This window comes from Piliocolobus tephrosceles, chromosome 19, assembly GCF_002776525.5.
Source record: "Piliocolobus tephrosceles isolate RC106 chromosome 19, ASM277652v3, whole genome shotgun sequence".
Classification (NCBI taxonomy): domain Eukaryota; kingdom Metazoa; phylum Chordata; class Mammalia; order Primates; family Cercopithecidae; genus Piliocolobus; species Piliocolobus tephrosceles.
Genome location: NC_045452.1, coordinates 10,815,741 through 10,835,789, shown reverse-complemented (window position 1 = coordinate 10,835,789; position 20,049 = coordinate 10,815,741). Strand labels below are relative to the sequence as shown.

The window sequence follows — 20,049 nt, the reverse complement described above, 5'->3', positions numbered from 1 at the left end:
AAAAATAAAAATGGAATAAGGTTTGTAATTTAGATAACGGTATTTTACCAATGCCAATTTCCTGGTTTTGCTATTATACTACAGATATATAAAATGTCACCATTGTGGGAAGCTGGGTGAAGGGTACATGGGACTCAATTTTGGTACTAATTTTGCAATTTCCTATAAGTCTATAATTATTTCAAAATAACTTTTAAAGGCTTTGAGGCTGATTAAGCATATAAAATTATGTTAAATATAAATCTATATTAGATAGGACATACAGACTTAGCTGTGCAAGTTTATTAACAAGTTTTTGATAATATTTAAAAAGATTGATAACCTTAGGGGACTGTTTTTGAGATTAGCAGTACCATCCCTGTAATGGAATACAATGCAGATATTGGAAAGTGCCAAGTAGAAATGTATTTACTATTTTGGGAAACTTTTACCAATATTTTGGTGAGTTAAAAAATATCAATTGAGGCTGGGCACAGAGGCTCACGCCTATAATCCCAGCACTTTGGGAAGCCAAGGTGGGCAGATCACTTGAGGTCAGGAGTTCAAGACCAGCCTGGCCAACATGGTGAACCACCCCTCCTACTAAAAATACAAAAATTAGCCGGGCATGGTGGCGCATGCTTGTAATCCCAACTAGGGAGGCCCAGGCAGGAGAATTTCTTGAACCTGGGAGGCAGAGGTTGCAGTGAACCAAGATCACGACACTGCACTCAAGTCCAGGCAACAGAGGGAGACCCTGTCTCAAAACAAACAAACAAACAAAAAAAATGATCTGTCAAGTCTGGAAGAATATTCACAGAAATATTAAAAGTTGATTGTCTTAGGTCAGTGAGATTGCAGATTTTTTTTTTTTCTTTTTTTGAGACCGGGTCTGGATCTGTTGCCCAGGCTGGAGTGCAGTGCTGCAATTATAGTTCACTGTAACCTCAACCTCCTGTGCTCAAGCCATTCTCTTGCCTCAGCGTCCCGAATAGCTGGGACTACAGGTATGAGCCACTGTGTCTGGCTCAAGGTCACTCATCTTAAGAATGGAAGGGTTCAAACTAGAGCTGCAGAGACAGAGACCCCTCTCCGAAAAAAAAAAAAAAAAGTGGCCGGGTGCAGTGGCTCATGCCTGTAATCCCAGCACTTTGGGAGGCCGAGGCGGGAGGATCTCTTGGGTGCATGATTTCGAGACCAGCCTGAGCAATATAGTGAGACAGCCTCTCTCTACAAAAAATAAATAAATAAGTAAATAATAAATAATTAGCCGGGCGTACTGCTGCGCGCCTGTGCTCCCAGCTGCTTGGGAGGCTGAGGTGAGAGGATCACCTGAGCCCGGGAGGCGGAGGTTGCAGTGAGCCCAGATCTTCAAGTCACTGCACTCTAGCTTGGGCAACAGAGCAAGACCCTGTTTCAAACCAAAAAAAAAAAAAAAAAAGTGACCTTGAGCAAAACCCTGCCCCTCTTAGAACCTCAGATTTGCCGTCTTTACACATCAGAAGTCCCTACGATCTTGCCCGGCCCCCTCACGCTGAATTAACTAGCAGGCTGGTTTCCCAAGGGCTCTGCGGGAGACTGCAGCATAGCAGCGCCGCGGCTGCCGGGGGGTTAATACTGTTGGGCTCTGCCCCTTTTCTTGCCCCGCCCCACGGCCACCACCCCCGCCAGGGTTGTACCCTTGACCCCGCCTTCAGGCCTTGCGTCCACCGGAAGTACCCGCGCGCAGGCAGCTCACTTCCGCCCGGCAGGTGACAGCCGCGGGGCTCCGAGCCGCCGGCAGCCGGGACGCGCCAGGAGAGCGAGAGGTGGAAGCTGCGGACATTTTGGTGCCAAGCCGAACCGAGCCGTGGCGCCAGGAGCTGTTGGGACCTGCGGGTGAGGAAGCGGGGACCCGGGCGAGCCAGGAGAAGAAGTGGGGCGGGGAGTCAGGGGACCCAGGTGAGGGGTTTGCGGGGTCAGAGGTCATGAAGAGGACGCGGCCGGGCAGAGGCGCGAGCGGCGTCCCCGGCCAGGGGAGGAGGAAGGGCTGAGGGTTCGTTCATTCATTCGCTCCCACTTGGCCGCCGGCCTGTTCCTCCGCCGCCCCAGATCCGCAGCCCCTCCTGGGGCTCCCGCCCAGAGAGACTCTTAGACTTAGGCCCCGAGGAATTCCTCTCTGGCCGGAGGGAAAACTCTTCGGGCTCTAGTTTCCTCTTTCAGGCTCACCCCCATGGCCATCCTAATGCCTCCTAGTTGTTCCGGGCGTTATCTCTTTGCCAAGGTTGAAAAAAAGGAAAGAAAGAAAGAAAAATTAGAAAACGGGTCCCGTGCCGCCCGCCCGCGGCTAGGCACGGGCTTGGTCTTGTCTGTTGGATCCTCTAAGACAACATGTTGACTGAATGGGGACACCGGTGATAATGCTACAAAATAACGAAGGAGATGCTTGCTAGTGGCTATTGAGCCCCTTCTGTGTACCCGGCACTGTGCTAAGCACTTTCCTTACAATGACACGTTTAAACTTCACAGCAACCTTTGTGGGGATTAAAAATCCCTGTTTTATCGATGAGGACATTGAGGCACAGAGAGGTTAAATCACACATGTAAGGTCATTCGGGTGGTAGAGGCAAGGCCAGGTTTCCTGCCCAGGCTCTCAGGGACCTGCAAAGTACAGAGACAAAGGAAAGACTGGAGTAAGGTTGGGGTGTAGGGGATATTTAAGACTTTTAGCCGGGCGCAGTGGCTCATGCCTGTAATCCCAGCACTTTGGGAGGCCGAGGCAGGTGGATCACGAGGTCAGGAGTTCAAGACCAGCCTGACCAACATGGTGAAACCGTCTCAACTAAAAATACAAAAATTAGCTGGGTGTGGTGGCGCACGCCTGTAATCCCAGCTGCTTGGAAGGTTGAGGCAAGAGAATCGCTTAAACCGGGGAGGCAGAGGTTGTAGTGAGCCAAGATCGTGCCACTGCACTCTAGCCTGGGCCACAGAGTGAGACTCCATCTCAAAAAAAAAAAAAAACAAAAGACTTTTAGCTGCCGTTGTATTTATTTGAATTTATGTCAAGACGTAGCCTTATTGTTTTTTGTCTGATCTTCATAAGGGTCATTTGATTCACTTTCTTTAGGATAAAATAATCCTGCAGGCTGTTGCTATTAGTGATACCTCTCAGGGCAAGAGTCTAAGATTTTCCTGACTTTGGGGAACAGTGAGACACAAAACAGGCTATCCGTGAAAGCTATTTGAAGACTATCCAGAACTTCTCTTCAGAGTGGTTAAGCTGCATTCCTTTTGGTCTAAAAAGAGAGGAACCACATGACCTCTAGGGGATCTTTTGGTCCTAGTTCTGGAAGAAGGTACCCAGAGGAAGAATCTTTGCCTTTCTGAGAAATGTGCAGGCCCCATGGCTTCTCGCCAGAGCTGAGCACATCTTACTTGGGAGGTGGTGTGATGGTTTGGTGACTGCAGGACTAGGCTGTATGAATCTGAGCCTCATTCCATTGCGGATATTCACTTGCTTCAATTCTGCCTCAGTTTCCCTGACATCAACATGAGAAAGACCTGCTGCCTTCCTGTCTATTCCTAGGGGTATGAACCTGTGAATGAACCTGTGAGGGCTTCCACATGCTTCTGAAGAAAGCTGTATATAAATATTAGTGTAATACCTTTTTTTTTTTTTTAGCTCTATGATCTGTTGTCCTAGTTCCGTTGAATTCACAGAAACTTAATATTGTCACCTTACTCCCATCCTTCCAAGGGAGGATTTGAGATGAAGCAACTTGTCACAGAGGGTGGGAACATGAGCAGAGCTCAGAGCATGTGGTTTTCTGTTCGGAGTTGAGCCCACCAGTGTCCTCCGACCTCTTAGAAACTGTCATGAGGAGCAGCTTCAGTAGTTCTCAAAGAGTCAGATCCCTCAGAGGTTGTGTGGAGATCATCTGTTGAGTGTGGGTCAGTGGAGGCTTCCCCCTGAGCTGCTTCAAGAGCCCAGAGGTATGCAGGAAAGATCACTCGACTGCCAGTCAGTCAGCCCTGGGTTCAACCCCAGCTCAGCAGTTCAGCAGCTTCCTGGCAGTGTGACCTGACCTGGATGGTTTACATAGGCTGGCCCTCCTTTACCTCAGCTCTAAAATCATACTGGCCACCCTCTCTGACTCCCCTACCCCTGCTTTGTGTGAGGGTTAGATGGGAGAATTTGTGCAGGGCCTGTGATTTTTGGGTGCTTTGACTCGAGGCTGACTGATGCCTGCTGGGGGGCCTGTGTCTGAGGAAGTCTGCCAACCTTGGCTTCTGGAGCGTTACTTCCTTCTGCAAACAGAGACCTTAATGTACTCAGGACTTCTTCCACCCTTCTTGTTTCACTTCCTAAAAGTAGTTCAGAACAAGTTCAATTTGTTGGTCCTTCTGACTTTGAGCTCGGACTTGCATCTTTTTCTGGTTATTCTCTGAAACTCTTGCGTTTCTTAACTGCCCACTTCCCAGGAACTTCCCATGTCTGGCACCAAAGCCTGACGTGCTGACAATAAGCAAACATGGCTTGGGTTTTACACTTTGCTGTGTTTCTGAAAGTTGGGGGGACATTTGTGCCTTGCAGACATTTCTTTTTCTCGACAGGTCTTTTGCCTAAAAGAGATTGTTGATATTATCACAGCCCAGAAGTGATTTTTCTGTTATCTCTTCACATAGAGAGGAACAAATACTCCTGAGAAAAAATGTCAGCAAAGCAGTTGGGGAATCCTTAAAGAAAATTCTGCTTGAAAATTCATCAGTGGCTCCTAGTGGCCCTCAGGCTAAAATCACATTCCTTAAGTGACATTTAAGGCCCTTTGGACTCTGACCCTTGCCTAGCTCTCTTTCATCATCTCTCCTACTCCGTACTCACCTTTTCCCAAGCTCCCGTCAACCTCAGCTGCTTGCTACTTCTGCAAGCCCCAACTCTTTTTTTCTGTTTTTGAGGCAGGATCTTGGTTTGTTACCCAGACTGTAGTACAGTGGAGCTATCATAGCTCACTGCAGGCTCCAACTTGTGGGCTTGAACGATCCTCCCGCCTCAGCCTCCCAAGTAGCTGGGACTACAGGTGAGTGCCACTGTGCCTGGCAAATTGTTTTTATTTTTTGTAGAGACAGAGTCTTGCAATGTTGCTTAGGCTGGTCTCAAACCCCTGGCCTCAAACAGTCCTTCCGCCTGGGCCTCCCAAAGTGCTGGGATTATAGGCGTGAGCCACCACACCTGGCCTTCCAACTCTCTGTCTTTGCTTTGCGCTATTCCCTCTGCCTGAACACCATTTCCTGCTCCCCCAACCTTACCTGCCTAGCTGCAGTGCTACTTGGTTCTTCCCATCTGATCATCGCCCCTAAGTCTGAGCTAGATGCCTCTCCTTGATGTCCTGTGGCAAGGGTCACAGTGGGTTGTGATTGTTTACTTGGCTCTCTTCCAAGTAAATAGCTCTTTTTTTTTCTTTCTTTTTTTTTGAGACAGAGTCTCGCTTTTTCCTCCATGCTGGAGTGCAATGGCGCGATCTCAGCTCACTGCAACCTCCACCTCCTGGGTTCAAAAGATTCTCTTGCCTTAGTCTCCAGAGTAGCTAGGATTACAGGCGCCTGCCACCATGTTTGGCTAATTTTTGTATTTTTAGTGGAGGCACGGTTTCACCATGTTGGCTAGGCTGGGCTCGAACTCCTGACCTCAAGTGACCCGCCTGCCTTGGCCTCCCAAAGTGCTGGGATTACAGGTGTGAGCCACCGCGCCCTGCCAGTAAATAGCTCTTAATCCTTGATGAAGACCTGCCTTAACTGTGTCTCCAGCACCCAGTGAGACGTCTGGTACATAGTTGGTGCTCAGCAGATGTTCAATGAGTGAATGAATGAATATTGTATTGAATTGTTAGGATTCCTTAACTCCTAAGGGGTTCAAAGCACTTTCTAGATTATCTCTTGTCCATCCTCATGTCACCTCATAGAGACAGGGAGAAATCTGGTCAGTGCTGAGACTACTTTCAAACTACAGCTGCTACCACCAGACAGCTGCCAGAGTGTTTCAGGGCTTCCAGAGGCCTGGGAATCTGGTACGGAGCAGGGAAGTGGTAAACTCTATCTCAGTAGTAGTAATAGTGGCTAACATTTATCAGGCATTTTGTGGGCTGGGCACTGCTAAGGGCTAGGTGTGTATTGACTTGTTTTAGCCTCACAAACCCCTCAGGCATGTAACACTGCAGTTCCCATTTTACAGTTGTGCTGCAGTTGTGCCTGTTTGCTTTGTAGAGCCTGGGAGAGCCCCTGTCCTACCTGCTATGGCTGCCTTCACCTACCCACTCCTTGTGTTTCGATTGTCCCCTCTTATATAGTGGAGCTGAGGGAGGACTTGTCTATGGTTCTACACTCCTACGTCTCATGCCGTCTGGGTCTTTAGCCTTGGACTTGACTTCTGACCTCTGTCAGGAAGGGAGGCCTCTCCTAGTATAAGTGTGGCCTAACTCTGGGTTGACCCCACAAGGCCCAGAGTTCATCAGTTATTGGGATGCCTTGGTCACTGATCCCCCAGGTTACCACCAGTTACCACAGTCTGCCCTGTGGACTCGGAGCTGAAAGGTGGTAGGTTTGTACCTGATGTAAATGACGAGTTGATGGGTGCTGACGAGTTGATGGGTGCAGCACACCAACACTGCACAAGTATACATATGTAACAAACCTGCACGTTGTGCACATGTACCCTAGAACTTAAAGTATAATTTAAAAAAAAATACAAAAAAAAAAAAGCAAATCAGGTCTCAAAAGCTTTAAAACTGAACCTTCATTGTTAATTTTTGGCATTTCAGTAACTGAGTTCTGTAGCAGAATAGACTTGGTTGGCAGATACTCTTTACCACACGCTCCTTACATTTAGGATCTTAAGCATATTGCGAGTGGAATAACACAATTTCAGTAGAGCCAGCCTTGGGTCTGCTGCTGTGGTGGTCTTCATTGCCTGATCCCTGAGTGTTGGGTGGCTGGCTGCTGGGACACTGAGGACAGAGACTTCCTAAGTCCAGCATTCATTCGGTATTTATCGAGGCCTGCTAATGCCTGATGCTGGCCCATGCTGATAGGTCAACAGGCCAGATATGGCTTCAGGCTTCAGATAAGCCCTCAAGTTGCTTACTTCATTCTAGCAGGAGAGAGAGACAAAGAAGTAGAGAAAAAAAGCAATGATTAGAAAAACCAATAAGCCACGAGGGAAACAAAAGGCATAGCAGCCAGAGCCTGTTAAAATATAAGTCAGATGTCAGGAGTGCTCTGCTCAAAACCCTCCAGTGGCTCCAGCTCACTCAGTAAAAGCCAGAGACCTCATGCTTGCTCATAAGGCCCCCTGCATTCTCCTGTGACTTCCTGACCCAATATTTCCTCATTGCTCACTCAGCCACATTCACTTCCCTGCTGTTCCTCAGACATGCCAGGCACATACTCACCTTTGCACTGGCGATCTCTTTTGTTTGGCAGCCTCTTCCCCAGACAGTGTCACCTGTCACCTTCTCAAGGAGGCCTTCTATGGCCACCCTAGTTAAATTTTAACTTCCCTTCCTCCCCTCTCCCCTCCCTATCCTCCTTCCCTCCTCTTTTTTGCCTCGATAGTGTTCGTCACTATCTAAGATGTTATGTATTTTACTCATTTATCTTGCATACAGTCTCTTTCCCCCATTAGGATGTAAACTCCATGTAGGGAAGGATGTCTGTTTCTTTCACTGCTGCATTCCCAACATGTAGAAATGTTTCTGGTACACGGAAGATGCTCAGGAAATGTATGAATAAGAATACTGGAGGATGTGACAGAGAAATACCTTCTTAAGATTGTATATGCATGGCCAGGTGCAGTGGCTCATGCCTGTAATCCCAGCTACTTGGGAGACTGAGGTGGGAGGATCACTTGAGGCCAGGAGTTCAAGATCAGCCTGGATAATTTAGCGAGACTCCACAAAAAACTTGAAAAGATTAGCTGGGCATGGCACATGCCAATAGTCCCAGCTACTCAGGAGGCTGAAGCAGGAGGATTGCTTGAGCCCAGTAGTTTGATGCTGCAATGAGCTATGATCACACCACTGCACTCTAGCCTGGGTGACAGAGCAAAACTGTCTGTCTCTAACAACAAAAAAAGAGATAGCACATACAGGAAAGGTTTTTTTTGTTTGTTTGTTTATTTTTTTAAGCATCAGAGGTATCACGCTAGAAGGGAAGGTGTCTTTGAAGTGAGGTCATCTAAGCGAGATTTGAAGGATAAATTGGAACAGTTAGGAGGGGATAATCCAAGCAGAAGGATCAGGAAGGGTAGAGATAGTGAAGAGTTGGCTGTTAGAGGAACAAAGAAGGCATGTGGGCCTGGAGGCAAAGACCTGGTACTCATATCATATCCTGTGCCAGAGCCCCCCCACCTTCTGCAACTCTGTCACTCTGAGCTGATACCTGTGGGAGCAGGTGACAGTGGCTTGGCTTCATTGAACATTTCTCTCACTGGAGATGTTGCCACCTGATCTTCTACCCTTGCCCTTTCTTCTCTCTCTCATAATTTATTCACTTACCTTCCATTTATTGGCTGTAAATGGGCTAGGGGTCTGGCATGTTCAATTTCAGTATAGTCAGAATAGCTTGACAATCGGAGCAGATGTATCTCTGATCCTGCATAACCCAGTGAATGGAACATTGAGAAGCTGCTCTAGTAGAGGTTGGTTTACAAAACATGAAATTTGCCCAAGAAGAGAGTTGAGCAGTGATCATTCAGCTATTTATTGAACACCTGTTTGCCAGGTACCAGCTTAGGAGTTAGGAATATGACAGTGAACAAAATGGACAAAATCCTTACCCCCATTTACATTATGGAATTTATAGGAGGAGAAAAAATAGACAACAGAAGTATATTTTACAGTATGTAGGTAATAGGTAATAAGTACTTCGAAGGGAAAAAGAGCAAAGAGGTGGTTTTTTTGTTTGTTTTTTATTTTGAGACAGAGTCTCGCTGTGTTGCCCAGGCTGGAGTGCAGTGGCGCGATCTCGGCTCACTGCAAGCTCCACCTCCTGGGTTCACTCCATTCTCCTGCCTCAGCCTCCCGAGTAACTGGGACTACAGGTGCCGCCACGACGCCCAGCTAATTTTTTGTATTTTTGGTAGAGACTGGGTTTCACCATGTTAGCCAGGGTGGTCTCGATCTCCTGACCTTGTGATCCGCCCACTTCTGCCTCCCAAAGTGCTGGGATTACAGGCGTGAGCCACTGTGCCCGGCTGGGGAGGGGGTGTAGAATTTTAAGTGAAGTGGTCAAAGAAGGCCTCAATGAGAAGATGATATTTGAGCTAAGACCTAAAGAGGTGAGGGACTGAGCCATGCGGCTGTCTGGAGAAAGAGCCTTCCTGGCAAAGTGAATAGCATGGGCAAAGGCCCTGGGGTGGATGCATGTTGTGTTCCAGGATCAGTAAAGAGGCCTGTGCAGCTGGAACTGAGGTAATGATGGGGAGAAGAGTTCCAAGGGTAATGGCCAGCAGGGTGCACGTGTGAGAGAGAAGGGGCATGCATCTCTTACAGGGCCTGTGGACTATGAGGCCGTGGTAGGCACTTTGGCTTTTACTATGAGTAAGAGAACTGTTGGAGGACGTTGAGCAGAGGGGTGCTACTGTCTGACTTAGACTGTAAAAGGATCATCCTGGTTGTTGCTGAGATGGGGTGTCAGCAGAGCAGTGTGGGAGCAGCTTTGTTAGCACTCTCAGTGGCAGGTGGTGCTGGCCTGGAGCTGGGGGGTAGTGATGGAGCTAGTGAGAAGCTGCTCATGGATTCTAGATTCATTTTGAAGGTCGGAATCCAGTAGGATTTGCTGATAGATTTAAGGGAGAGTATGTTGTTAAGGGTGACTCAGGTTTTTAGCCTGAGGCCATCTTAAAGATAGTGCTGGCAAGAACTAGATGATGTAGACTGCAGGGTGAGCCAGTTGGGGAAAGGAAGGAAGCAGAAGATCAGTTTTTATCATATTAAGTTTGAGCTGCTTGCTAGTCATCTCCACAGTAATGTGGAGATGTCAGGTAGACAGTTTGGACATCTGTGCTGGGGGTTCTGGGGAGAGGTTGGGCTATGTGGATGGTATGCAAACCTGTGATACTGGATGATCCACCAAAGAGGCAAAATAGCATAGATGGGGAGGAGAAGAGGTACCAGGCCTGAGCCCTGGGGCACACAGTGTTGAAGCAGAAGAAGAGGAACAAGCAAAGGAGACTGAGAAAGCGCAGACAGTGGGGTAGGAGGGCAGGCAGAGAGCGTGGCATCCTGGCATTTGAGGGAAGACAGGATTTCAGGGAGAAGGGAGTGCTCAGTGATCAGTAGTGTCAAATGCTTATCAGCATGAGACTTGTCATTTGACATGACCATTGTGTCTTCTGCTGGCAGGACCCAACACACCTGGCATCCAGGACCATTTCTGAACCTCATTCTCCCTTCCCTAGCCTCGTCTGCTCCTTTCCCTTCCAGGTCCTTTCCTTCAGCCAGGCAGGGGGGCTCACAGACTTCTTGTTTTGGCCATAGGTAAATCACTCATCTCTCAGTGTCTCTGATTCCTCATTTTTTAAGTGAATTACCCTGAGAATTAAAATGAGAAGGGTTGTAAATCACTTAGCAAGAACCTGTTCCCCAGCTAGTGTTGATTTAATTGTTGTCAGTTCCCTCTCTCATCATATTGGCAATTTCGTGGTGCGCCTCTATGCCACCTCCATTCTTGCCTCTCTAAATCTGACCTGCCTTTTCGTGTCCAGCCAAGCCTCTCTTCATCTAAGAGAACTTCCCTTGCTGCTCCACCTATCTCAGAACCCTCCTCCTCTGGAGGCATGATCACTTTGCCATTCCCCTGAAGTCCTTTACCTGGCCTTTAAATCTGTAAGAGCTCAGTGAGAAAAGACTGTCTTTTGTTTACTGGGTGCGTGCTTCCGTGTGGGGTACAGTTCCAGGCATGGAGTGGATGGTGCTCTACACTCTTAATTTGACAGATCTTCAGAAAGTCTTCCCATTATATAGATGGGAAGTCTGAGACCACAAAGAGCCATGTTCTGTAGTCTGGCCTCTTTCTCCTCATCTCGATTAATAAGTATTGTTCAGAAGAAGCCTTACTTTATTTTCAAGTCCAGAGGAGCTTTTCTTTTTCTTTTTTTGAGATGGAGTCTCGCTCTGTCACCCAGGCCGGAGTGCGGTGGTGCGATTTCAGGTTCCGGCGATTCTCCTGCCTCAGCCTCCTGAGCAGTTGGGACTATAGGTGTGAGCAACCATGTCCAGCTAATTTTTGTATTTTTAGTAGAGATGGGTTTCGCCATGTTGGCCAAGCTGGTCTTGAACTCCTGACCTCAAGTGATCTGCCCGCCTCGGTCTCCTAAAGTGCTGGGATTACAGGCATGAGCCACTGTACCCAACACTTTTTTTTCTTTACAGCAGATCTTTCCACACATTACTGCTTATAGATCAGTTGAGAACTGGTATCTGATTCTAGAATGAAGTTCTAGAGACTCAAAGCCAATATAAGAACATTTGCATGTGACATTTACATGTGACATTTGTCTGCCTTTAGTTCCTTTTCATTCTCAAGTGTTTAATTGCTAGTGGGCCTCAGGAGATTGACATTTTTTTTTTTTTCTTTTTTGAGACAGTCTCGCTCTGTCACCCAGACTGGAGTGCAGTGGTGCAATCTCAGCTCACTGCAAGCTCCGCCTCCCGGGTTCACACCATTCTCCTGCCTCAGCCTCCCAAGTAGCTGGGACTACGGGCGCCCACCACCATGCCTAGCTAATTTTTTGTATTTTTAGTAGAGATGGGGTTTCACCATATTAGCCAGGATGGTCTCGATCTCCTGACTTCGTGATCCACTCGCCTCGGCCTCCCAAAATGCTGGGATTGCAGGAGTGAGCCACTGTGCCTGGCCCAACTTTTTTTTTTTGAGACAAGGTCTCTCTCTGTTGCCCAGGCTGGAGTGCAGTGTCACATTCACAGCTCACTGCAGTCTCAACCTCCCAGGCTCAAGCAATCCTCCCACCTCAGGCTCCTGTAGCTGGTACTACAGATGTGTGCCACCACACCTGGCTAATTGTATTTTTTATAGAGGTGGGGTTTCACTGTATTGCCCAGGCTGGTCTCGAACTCCTGTGCTCAAGCAATCTGCCTGCCTCGGCCTCACAGAGTGCTGGGATTACAGGTGTCGGCCACTGTGCCTGGCCAGGAGAGTGATTTTGACTAACCAGTTTTCATCGAAATCCCAGGAGGCCCGTAACTGGGCAAGCGCATCCAGACAGGCTTTCACTAGGCACGTGACCAAACTTGACATTCCCTGTTGAACAAACTGGATGGGCTGGCCCTAAAATAACCTGTAATTCAACATCTGAGGGACTCTGCAGGGATGTGTGGCAACCCATTTCACGTACCCTTTAACCTAGAGCATGTATGTTTCTGCCAGAGCTTCATTCAGAGAGAAGCAGTTAGTTGCCTTGCTGGACAGAGTGGGACACGTGTGACCTTATTAGGGGGCAGCAGTGGAGAGTGTTGGCACTGCCATTTTCTAGCTGTGTAACTCCAAACAAATGCCTTGACCTCCCTGGTACTTCAGTTTCCTCACCTATAAACTTGTGATAATATTAAAACCTTCATGGATTATCGTGAAGACTAACTTTTTTTGTTTGTTTGTTTGAGACTGAGTCTCGCACTGTCACCCGGGTTGAAGTGCAGTGGCACGATCTTGATTCACTGCAACCTCCGCCTCCCAGGATCAAGCGATTCTCCTGCCTCAGCCTCCAGGGTAGCTGAGACTACAAGCGTGTGCCACCACGCATGGCTAATTTTTTGTATTTTAATGTCGACAGGGATTTCAACATGTTGCCCAGGCAGGTCTCAAACTCCTGACCTCATGATCCACCAGCCTCGGTCTCCCAAAGTGCTGGGATTAATAGGCATGAACCACCGTGCCCTGCCATGAGGACTAACTTTAAAGCTCTTTACATAGTGTCTGTCACATGATGCACATCCATTTGCCGTTACTACTACCGCTGCCACTTTTGTTCCAAATTTCATGCTGAGCCTAAAGAACACAGATTATTTTCTTGTAGTTATTGAACTGACTTGAAAGAGCCTGTCTGAGTTCAGTAACCACGTTTTCTCAGAGAGAAAGTCTGAAATCTGGTTTTTCTACTGCTGACTCACCTTTTAGTCTTCCAGCTGGCCTTACCTGTTTCCCTGTCTGTAAAGTTAACATAAGTATTTACCTATAAGGACCTTTTTTCCTTTTTTTTTTTTTTTTTGAGACGGAGTCTCGCTCTGTCACCCAGGCTGGAGTGCAGTGGCCGGATCTCAGCTCGCTGCAAGCTCCGCCTCCCGGTTCAAGCGATTCTTCCACCTCAGCCTCCCGAGTAGCTGTGATTACAGGCACCTGCCACCACACCCAGCTAATTTTTGTATTTTCAGTAAAGACAGGGTTTCACCATGTTGGCCAGGCTGGTCTCAAACTCCTGACCTCAAGTGATCCTCCTATCTCAGCCTCTCAAAGTGTGGGATTATGGGCATGAGCCAGCATGCCCGGCCCGTTTTCCTGTTTAAAAGGAAATTGTCAGACAAATGAGGAGTGGTGAGTAGCATCATCATCTCTAACGAACTCTAAGCTTTGTAGGAGCAGGTACACAGTCCAGGGTATGGCACAGGGTAGGGGAATACTTGTCAAATGAATTAACCTCTGCCCTTGAAACAGAACCAAAGCAGCAAAACACATAGAATGAACAAAGTTTGGCCTTTCTGCTTCAAATGAAGAAGAAACAGTGGCATCACCCCAGCCCCTTTTTTTCACTCTTCCCTGACTTCCTCTTGACTGTCCCTGAGCTAACAGGTTCTATGGAGCAGGCTTCTGACAGCTATTTATTCATTAGGGAAGTGTTTAACAGTGGCAGTTCCAGTTCCAAAGTTGGGAGCCACCAACATAGACCTTCAGAGATCAGTTTTCCCTGCCTGAATATCCTTGAGTTCAGAGAGAGACATGCCGCTGGATCTGACCTTGTGAAACGTCTCTTTCCCCTTTTCCTTTCCTAAAGCTTTTTCTCTGGCTCATCTCACCACACTGATGGTCTCCTTCATTAATTCACTGAGTGCCAAGAGTGTGCAGTGCCTTGTGCTGCCACCACCAACTTCACACTTCTTATCTGATTGAAGAGCATGGGCTGCTCTGACATGAATCACTGCCCTGAGACTAGAAAAGGCCTTCCCCTGACATTGGCTGGCCATTTGGAGAAATTAAAACGCTCTATTGTTTGGCTTCTTACTGTTTTTCTTCCTACTGAAGACCTAATGCGGTTTGCTGGCCTTGGCTGCATTCTGAATTTGTTCTCTTTTTTTCCCCTTGGAAACATCTTCTGTCATGCTCTTAGAATGATCATACTCTATTTCCTCATGTTTGACACCTGGGAAGAACACTCATTGGTAGGGAAATGGGCCCCTCGTCCAGCAGAGAATCGTAGAATGTGAGATGTGGGAGGGACTTATCATTCAGTAGACTGGTTTTCGTGCTTTGCTCCATAGAACCACGGGATGTCTGAAGGGCCCTGGTGAGGATGGGGAGAGGTAGGCATAGTGAAATGAGCCAGGCTCTAGCCCTCCCACCCTTCCTTCACCAGAACAGTTCCACTTTTATCTATTTGAAATGGTTTAAAAGTAGAGAGGGACTTGAACCATAGATTAATCATATTCTTTTGTTTGACATTTGGAGAAAGGCAGGCCTGGAGATGGGGGGAGTTGCCCTGGGTCAACAGCTATTGGTAGTAGGGCCCAATTTCCCAGCTGCCATCTTGACATTGGATCAGCCTGCCATGTTAACTGCAAAGCCTTATGTTCCCGGTCTGGTCTGCCCAGTCATCACTGTCTGGCACTTGTCACAGAGCTCTCTCATCTTGATCTGTTTTGGGCCCTTGGTTTTGTAGCTTCTCTGTGAAACTGTCTTTTCATTCATTTTGCCAGCAAACATTTGGTGAGCTCCTAGAATGTGCCAGGCATCGTGGCAGTCACCAGGTTGACAGCATTCAACAGGACAGATCCCAAATTAGGGAAGGAAGTCTGTGGGGAAATCTGAGATACTTTTTTTTCTTCTCTTTTTTTTTTTTTATGATGGAGTCTCACTGTGTCACCCAGGCTGGAGTGCAATGGCACAGTCTCGGCTCCCTACAACCTCTGCCTCCCAGGTTCAAGCGATTCTCCTGCCTCAGCCTCCCGAGTAGCTGGGACTACAGGCATGTCCCACCACACCCGGCTAATTTTTTTTGTATTTTTAGTAGAGATGGGGTTCCACCTGCCTTGGCCTCCCAAAGTGCTGGGATTACAGGCGTGAGCCACCATGCCCGGCCAGAACTGCCTCATTCTTTTGCATGGATGCCTAGTACTCCACCATGCTGTGGAATGTCCGTATGCTGTGCTGTCATTTTATTTATTTATAGAGTTGGGGTCTTACCGTGTTGCCCAGGCTGGCCTCAAACTCCTGGGCTCAAACTATCCTCACCATTAAGCCTCCTGAATAGCTGGAGCCACAGATGTGCCCAGCTCTGCTGTGCTATCATTTTTTAAACCAGTCCTGTGGTTGGACATTTATAATATTTTGCTATTAGAAAGGATGCTGCATGAATAATTTTGTATCTACATAGTTTTCCACATGTAGAGTCCTAGAAGCAGAATTACTGGGTCAACGGATAAGGACCTTTGCAATTTTAATGACTTACCAATTTGCTTCAGAGGTTGTAGCGTTTCAGACTGTCACTAGCCTCAAATGAGGGCGCCTAATTACCCACGTCAGCACCAACATGGGGTGTTACTAGACTCTTGGGTCTTTATCAGTTCAGCAGCTGACAGGTGATATTTCACAGTAGTTTCAGTTTCTGTGTCTCTTATAAATAAGCTTGAACCATTATATTAATTCACTTTCTGTGAACTGTCCATATCCTCTGCCATTCTCCTATTTGTAGTCACTTTTTATATAGGAAAATAGGCCTTGTCTGCAGTGTGATGCAAATGTTTGTGAGTATGTTTATCATACATCTTTTGGCTTTTTATTATGTTTTTGGCCATGCAGGAAAACTCGATTTTTATGGAATTGAATTCATGGCTCAGATTTCCAGATTTGATGTCACACTCCAAAGGCTTTATTTCCTCTGGATGCAATGTTTCATTCTTCCTTTCTTCTCCAGATTTGAGTTTTATTTTGTTGTTTTTTAAAAACAAATTTTTTTTTTTGAGACGGAGTCTTGCTCTGTTGCCCAGGCTGGAGTGCAATGGCGCCAATCTTGGCTCACTGCAACGTGTGCCTCCCGGGTTCAAGCGATTCTCCCACCTCAGCCTACCGAGTAGCTGTGATTACAGGTATGCACCGCCACCACCATGTCAGGCTAATTTTTGTATTTTTAGTAGAGATGGGGTTTTGCCATGTTGGCCAGGCTGGTCTTGAACTCCTGACCTTGGGTGATCCACCCGCCTCGGCCTCCCAAAGTGCTGGGATTATAGGTGTGAGCCACCTTGCCTGGGCTTTTTTGTTTGTTTGAGACCGAGTCTTGCTCTGTCACCCGGGCTGGAGTGCAGTGGTGCCATCTCAGCTTGCTGCAACCTCCACCTCCTAGGTTCAAGCGATTCTTGTGCCTCAGCCTCCCATGTAGCTGGGATTACAGGCGCCCACCACCATTCCCAGCTAATTTTTGTATTTTTAGTAGAGACGGGTTTCACCATGTTAGCCAGGCTGTTCGCGAACTCCTGGCCGCAGGTGATCTACCCGCCTTAGCCTCCGAAAGTGCTGGGATTACAGGCATGAGCCTCTGTGCCCAAGACATTTTTAAAAATGTCTGTTTAATTTACACCAAGTGAAATGCTTGGCTCTTAAGTGTACAGTGTGTCCAGTATCTGCATCAAGATATAGATCACTTTTATTACTGCAGGGGCCCTTCATGCCTGCTTTCAGTCCTGCCCACCCAGAAGCATCCACTGACCTGACTTCTATCACCATAGCTTAGGTTTGCCTCTTAGAGCTTTGTTCAAATGAAATCTTGTGATATTTATGATGTTTACATTTTTTCTTGTCAACATGGTTTCAATCTCAGATTAGCCCTTGTCAGAAGAAATATGTGAAATACTAGGCAGGTACAGCAGTCCCTACCCCCCTCTTTTTTTCTATTTTTGAGACACGGTCTCACTCTGTCACCCAGGCTGGAGTGCAGTAGTGCAATCTTGGCTCACTACAACCTCCTACCTCCCAGACTCAAGCAGTCCTCCTACCTCTGCCTCCTGAGTAGATGGGACTACAGGTGTGCACCACCATGCTAATTTGGTAGAGACAGGGTTTCACCATGTTGCCCAGGCCAGTCTCAAACTCCTGGCCTCAAGCAATCCACCCGCCTTGGCCTCCCAAGGTGCTGGGATTCACAGGTATGACCCACAACACCCGGCTTGATCTCCCCATTTTAAAGAGGGAATTGAATTATAGAGATGAAGTGGACTCATTTCAGCATACTTTCCTTTTAAAGGTTGTCACCAATTTTGAGACATTGGAGAAAAATTGAAATACTATATTCAGTACCCATTTTCTTATGTTTTTATTTTTTTCATTCTCAAAGGAGGTGATTTTCTTACGTTTTAAACATAGATTTAAATTCATTTTATTAGCTTAAAACACAGATAGTCTATATTTTCTTGTTCCTAAAATTAGATCTATAAAGACAAAATTTGAAAAATACTGAGAACTTTTTTTCCTTTAAGCCTAACCCTAATTTCAGCAACTAAAAACCAAAGTCTTTAGATGGAAATATTTTTTCTTCTTCCCTTTTATTCCTTAGGACCCAGGACCTCATTTTCCCTCTCTTAGATCATGTTACATCTTTGTCCCTGGACATTGTTTCCAAAAGTCTCACCAAGGGCTTCTTTATACATCTAGAAAACATAAGAGAGAAAACTACTGTATTTTAGGCTTTATTGCTCAGTTTTTTTTTTTTTTTTTTCTTTTTCTTTTTTTTTGAGACGGAGTTTTGTTCTTGTTGCCCAGGCTGGAGTACAATGCTGCGATCTCACCTTACTGCAACCTCTACCTCCCAGGGTCAAGTGATTCCCCTGCCTCAGCCTCCCGAGTAGCTGGGATTACAGGCACCCAGCACCATGCCTGGCTAACTGTTTGTATTTTTAGTAGAGACGGGGTTTCACCATGTTGGCCAGGCTAGGCTGGTCTCGAACTCCTGACCTCAGGTAATCTGCCCACCTGGACCTCCCAAAGTCCTTGGATTACAGATGTGAGCCACCATGCCCAGCCTCAGTTACCTTTCTTTAATTCTAAAAAATGAAGTTTACCAGAACTGGTTCTGGGATGTGACATCAAAGTCATAATCTTTCAAATGTGGGTGTGAGAAATATTAAGATTAAGGGGGGGAAGCCACACTGGCTCCTCAAGGGTGAAACCAGTTGTTCCAGGTATGCCCCTCTTTTAATTTTGACCATGCCCATCCCTTTGAGGCAGTCCTTGGTCTGTAAATGCTGAAATTGAGGGGGATCCCAGCCCAGAGTGCTGTGTCCTTAGCAAAAATGACTCATTATACTGGCCAGAGCAGTTTCTGAATCAAAAATTCCCTGTAATTACTACTTTAAAATGTGCCCTGACACTTCCAAAGATGGAATCCAAACCCTAAGCTTTTTCTTGCCTAAATTTGCTGCCTGCTTTCAAATGTGGTTCATGTACCCGATCAGATTCATCAGAGAACAAGGTCTCAGCCCCTTTGGCCTCCATGGGATAGGGATACAGTGCATGATAACAGCTGAGCAGGTGCCAGGAAAAGGACCAGTCTTTCTCATGGCATCTGTGAGTCTGAGCCCCGTCAGGACTGAACTGTGGGGTTTTTTCCATTCCTGCGGAGAGAGTGAGAAATCTCTCTTGCGCTGACATCCAAGAGGCAACTGCAAGACCAAGTACCAGCATTAGGTGCTCACAGTGGAGAAAGGACACAAGGAGATAGCTGCCCTCAGTACATCACTAAGCTGTAGGTAGGGAATCATTCACGGTGAAGTGAGGTGTTTTGTTTTGTAATCTGTGTTTTGGGGTGACTTTCCAAAGCATTTCACTTTTCTCTGCATCCCCTCCCTTCTCTACTTTAATTTCCTGCATATCAAACAAGTTCAGAGGGATACATTTCTGCATCTTCAGTCCCATTGGGCCCTCTGCAGAGGGATATGTGAAACAGATGCTGCAGAAAAAAGCGCAGCCAGCAGCAGCACACTGAGTGGCAGTTAATTTTGTGAGTAGTTGCTTAGCACCTGTAAAAGGAAGACTCACAGAAAGCTCAACGCTGTTGGGGTATCTAGCTGTGCTTTGACCAGCTACCCTGCAGCTCTGTCACTTCTTTTTAAATTCCCAGAAAGAGAGCCTTTCTCACTCGTTTCTCCTCTTGGTCAGTTGCATACAGCACCGATCTGTCACCAGCAGGTTGTGTCCTGGGAATTTAGGGCCCTCCGATGTTGTGCTGGGCCTGCAGGGGAGGGGAAAGGCTCTGACAGCTTTTTCTTCTGGAGAGGCAAGAAATTCTGAGCAGCTCTCACGTTAGTTATCTGAGGTGTTTTGTTTGTTTTATTCACTTTTCTTTCTTTCTTTTTTTTTTTTTTTTTTTTGAGACTGAGTCTCACTCTCGCCCGGGCTGGAGTGCAGTGGCACAGTCTCAGCTTGCTGCAGTCTCCACCTCTTGAGTTGAAGCAGTTCTCCTGCCTTAGCCTCCCAAGTAGTTGAGACTACAGGCACATGCCACCACACCCGGATAATTTTTTGTGTTTTAGTAGAGACGGGGTTTCACCATGTTGCCCAGGTTGGTCTCAAACTCCTGAGCTCAGGCAGTCTGCCCACCTCAGCCTCCCAAAGTGCTAGGGTTACAGGCATGAGCCACCGCGCCTGGCCACTTTTTTTTCTTTTTAGATTTAATGTTGGAGTGGTTTCTGTGTTACTTTCTGTGTTTCTTTGTGGCCTGTAAGTTTTACAGTTACTGAAGGTAACTCCCCTTTTGCCTTCAGTTACCCCTCTTACACTCAACCTTGAGAAATGATATTCTCCTATTATTTTGGATACTTT

General features: G+C 47.0%; 1 protein-coding gene across 5 annotated transcripts in view; it reads left to right on the top strand.

Annotated features, from left to right (window-relative positions):
- The first annotated feature begins 1,683 nt into the window (after positions 1-1,683).
- AP1B1 (adaptor related protein complex 1 subunit beta 1) overlaps positions 1,684-20,049 on the top strand; it is a 59,510-nt gene continuing 41,144 nt past the window's right edge. For 4 of the 5 annotated variants that reach the window (XM_023190683.1, XM_023190682.1, XM_023190680.1 and 1 more), the window contains exon 1: positions 1,684-1,857. The gene's annotated coding sequence lies outside the window, so the exon portion shown is untranslated. The remainder of the gene's footprint in view (positions 1,858-20,049) is intronic. The other variant, XM_023190684.3, reaches the window with a different exon arrangement.